Source organism: Sminthopsis crassicaudata, chromosome 3, assembly GCF_048593235.1.
Source record: "Sminthopsis crassicaudata isolate SCR6 chromosome 3, ASM4859323v1, whole genome shotgun sequence".
NCBI classification, from domain to species: Eukaryota; Metazoa; Chordata; class Mammalia; order Dasyuromorphia; family Dasyuridae; genus Sminthopsis; species Sminthopsis crassicaudata.
In genome coordinates this window covers 485,976,727-485,981,042 of record NC_133619.1, presented here as the reverse complement: position 1 = coordinate 485,981,042, position 4,316 = coordinate 485,976,727, and positions in this window count along the sequence as shown.

Genomic DNA, 4,316 nt, shown 5'->3' with positions numbered 1-4,316 from the left:
TTAATAGTTGTAATAAGATATTTTAAGTTGTTCCAGCTACTTTTATCCATTTATGCATCATAATGACTATTTGTTAATAGCTGCTGAGTCCATTTTGTTCTGCATGTTCTCTTCCAAATATCTCAGATCTTAACTTTTAAAACTGCTATGAATATACTGCTGGTAGAAAGACTAATCTCAGTCAACCAAAGTCTATGATTGTGGCCACTGTGCATAGTATATTCTTGCGTAATTTGTTTGAGGGGAGGGGGATTGTTTCTCAAAGGGATCTGAAAACTAGAAATGTTAAACAGATGTGGGTACAATATTAAAATATAATTGAACAATATTTATCAAAATATATAGAAATATTAAACAATATAAATAATGTTACTTTGTAGTTTTCTAAGTCAATATGCAGCCCTCAAGGATCTGTCTCTATTTGAATTTGATACCACTATTGTAAATTATGAATTGCTCTAAATGGTTATCATTATTTCAATACTAAATGCATATACTTGGTTTTGTCTTTTTCATTTTAGATGATCTATGTTTCTTGTCAATTGATTCAAAGAAGTGAGAATTGACTGAAGGTGTGGAAACACACACAACTGTTTTATATCATCCCTACCAAAAAGGCAAGGAGTTTGTTTACTTGTTCTGCTCAATATCTGTCTTAGTGCATGACCTGGGGAAGCACTAAGATAGTCCTTGATGAGGATGGTGGCTGATCCAAAGGTTGTGTGGGGTCACTATCCTGACACTGGCACTGAATGAAGCTCTTTCTGGTGGCCTTGGATAGCCTGATTTCTATTGGCAGGACCTTGTTAATGGTGGCAAATATCAAGAAGCACAATAAATGTCTTACAACAAACATCTGAGGTGTGATGTAATATGTGTCTGTCACAACCTCCCTGCCCCCCAAACTGGGTCATTGAAATTTAGGATGAAAACAACTGATGTGATGCCACTGCTTGGAAGAAGGAATGATTTAAACCTTCCAGTTTGGTTTGATCCTGGAGGCCATGTTGTGATGAGGGCGGCAACATGAAAAGGCCTGAGACACAGATCTATCAGGTCCATCATTCTGACAGGCCTTGGCCCTTTGTCTCTTGGGTCAATTTTGATTTCCATGACGGATAATGCTCTTAGTGAGTCAGCATCATAATAATATTTATGCTGATGGCTGCAACAACCTAAGGCAGAATAGTCAGCCTAGTGAAAAATCTACTTTTCTCCTCCAACTATGAGGACCAATATTAATTTTTTAAAAATCAACAAATTCCTTCCTAGTCATCCCATTGATTTCTGGTGAGGAGGTTGAATTATGCTGTTTTTTCAAGCTCCAGTCATATCACCTGTCCCAGGTTCAAGGTAGTTTCTTACTTGATTTGTTTATGTTGTTCTTATGTGACCTCAGCTCTCAGAAAATCACAGTGCTAGGGGTTCAGGGGAACTGATCTGTGGAGCTTCTCTGCACACTTCTCTGAAATGTGTTGACAACCATGCCAATAATACACATTTATATTATATCACACTCTCTGTTTTGCAAAATGTTCCTCTTACAACAATCTTGTGGACTAGGTACTGCAAGGATTATGACTCCCATTTTATACTTGAAGAACATTATGTTCTAAGAAGCTGAATGCCTTGCCCAGGATCACACAAATATTAAGAATGTGAGGCAAAATTTGAACCCAACAATCCCAGGTCTTCTGACTGGGAGTCCAACAAGTTTGTCTTTTTCCTCTCCCACCCTTGAATCTAGAGCTCAGCAAAAACCAACCTCATTATTGGGAAAAAAATCAAAACAACCCACAGTCCTAAAAATGAAGAGAGACTAGCAGCAGAATATAGCGAACAATGTATTTGGCTTAGAAGTGAAAGTCTTGAGTTAAGATTTTAGTACAACAGCTTGGTGATCAGTTACTTAATCTTTTAAATTCTCAGTTTCTTCTATAAAATGGAGATAATGTGTTTACACGCTACATTTCAAAATCCTTATTAAGTTGTTTTTTTTTTTTTTTTTTGAGTTGGGTATGGTATTGTACTCATCATTTCATAAATATGGGGAATTCTTGGTGAGGAAATTTCAACTACATATGCAGGTTGGGAACCACTTTGAAGCTTATAAGTCTTAGCATCTGCCAGAAGAGTAAATGGTTAAAAGCCAAATTTTGGATCTGGCAAAACTCCCCAATACAGCCTAAAGCAAATTAAACTGTTATTAAAATTTTTAACAAAATAAATGAAAACAATATAATATAAAGTTAATTTGTGTTTTTTTCTAAAGTAATGCACCCACAGAGATCAGTTTCAATTTGAATTTGATAATATTAGAATAAGACTTGAACCCAAGTCTTCCACAGTCCAGTGAGTCTGCCATAATGCATTTATTGTAATAAATATACTTTGTAAGAGAGACAGCATGGTGTAGTAGATAGAGAATTGACCTTATGGCCAGGAAGACTTAGATTTAAAACTTGCTTCTGATACTTACTGACTATGTGATCCTGGACAAATTACTTAATCTCTCGGGGTTCTAGGCTGCTTTCAGAAATAATAAGTTGTAGAATAGCTGTTGTCTCCATTTTGGTTAAGTTTCTCATCAGGGAGCTTTCTACATGAAAAAAATCACATGCCTAGTTCCTACCTCAATGCTTTGTACACCTCAAAGTAACTAGGAGTTGGGATCTATTAGCTCCACATTGGCTGGCTACCATTTTGAAATAGGCATGAGTTAGAGTAATTCCCTAGATTGAGACTCCTGGAGACTAAATCCAACTCAATCACTGATGATATTAGACAAATCACTTTTACCTCTCTCATCTGTAAAATAAAGATACACAATTATTACACTACTTTCCTCATATGGGTTATGGTAGGAAAGAAATAATATGAAAGTGACTTGAAAAACTACTATAGAAATTTAAACTGATTATAATGAGAAAACAAGGCCCAAATACTCCACTACCTCCACAGGCAGTTTTCCAGTAATGTGAGCACTAAATGTAGTAGAAATGAAATAATTTGAAACCCTGATGAGAATCACCACAGTTGAAGTCAAAGCTTATAAATGGAAAACTCAAGCAATTATTACCATCAATTATTAATAATTGCTTTTTGATGCACATAATGATATGGCTATTTGTTGTGGGTAACCAGAATGACTTGAGACTGTTTAAACTCCAAGGATAATCCAGTCTCAGCCTAAGGGGTTTACAGTTAGTATTTGCTGTTAGGCTTCTAGTGCTTATCCAAATTTGGGTCTTCAGAGAACATATTAAGATAAAAACTACAATCTCTCTCTGATGAGATTTGAAATTTTTATGATTGCAAAGAGTCTTCAAAGGAATAGTAAAATAACAGATCTTCCCAGGCCAACAGTTGCTCAATAAAGCAAGGTGAGATTTCCAAAGTGGGATGGAAAGTACAGTATTTCTGAAAGCCCCAAAGCTACTATATTTGCATTGCTCTTTGGGGGCAATACAATTTTCTTTGTCAGACAGATTTTGGGAATTGCTAAAACACAAGGCCCTTTATCCAAGGGGATCTAGATGAACTCTAATTCTCTTTTTAATGACTGAGAGGATGCTAAGAGAGAAGCAAAGTTGATTCATTTTCCCTTTATCAATCATTAACCCTCTACTGCCTATCTGGCACTGGGCATCTGGGAATACAGAGACAAAAATGAAATTGTTTCTGCCTTTATCATAATCGTTCCCCCTTTTCTTTCTCCTCCCCATTCTTTCCCCCTTAACTCCTTGAAAACTGCCAAAAACCTTACTACAAGTCCTTATGTTTGATAGCATTTGAGTAGGAATGCACCAGAGGGTGGAATGTGATGTATTGGATAGAATCCTGGGCAAGAAATTAGATTGGCCTGGGGTCAAATACTTTTTTATTGGCACTTACTAGCTGTGACACTAGTCCAGTCACTAAGCCTCTATATGCCCAAAGCTATTTTCTGAAGTTTATTTATGAAGTCATTTAGATAGTTGTGATTTTCCCAGGTGATAACTAATTGTGGTCAGGGATGCAATCCTAAAAATTCTCTTACTCTAATGGTGGATATATTGGGACTTGGGGATTGGAAGGAGAGATCATATCCCTGGGATCAGGAGAGGTCCCTGATCTCTCTAAAGACATCTCAGAGGATCTGGAGGTCTGACAAATAACTAGAAGAAGGAAGTCAATTTTAACACTCCTCATAAATCTGTATCCTTGGGGTAGGGTGGAGTTGCCCAGGAAGCTATGAGCTGTATAATCAAAAGCAGATCTCCACAGAGACAGCTACTGTTATAACTAATTCATCCTGGAGAGCTCCTTTATTGATT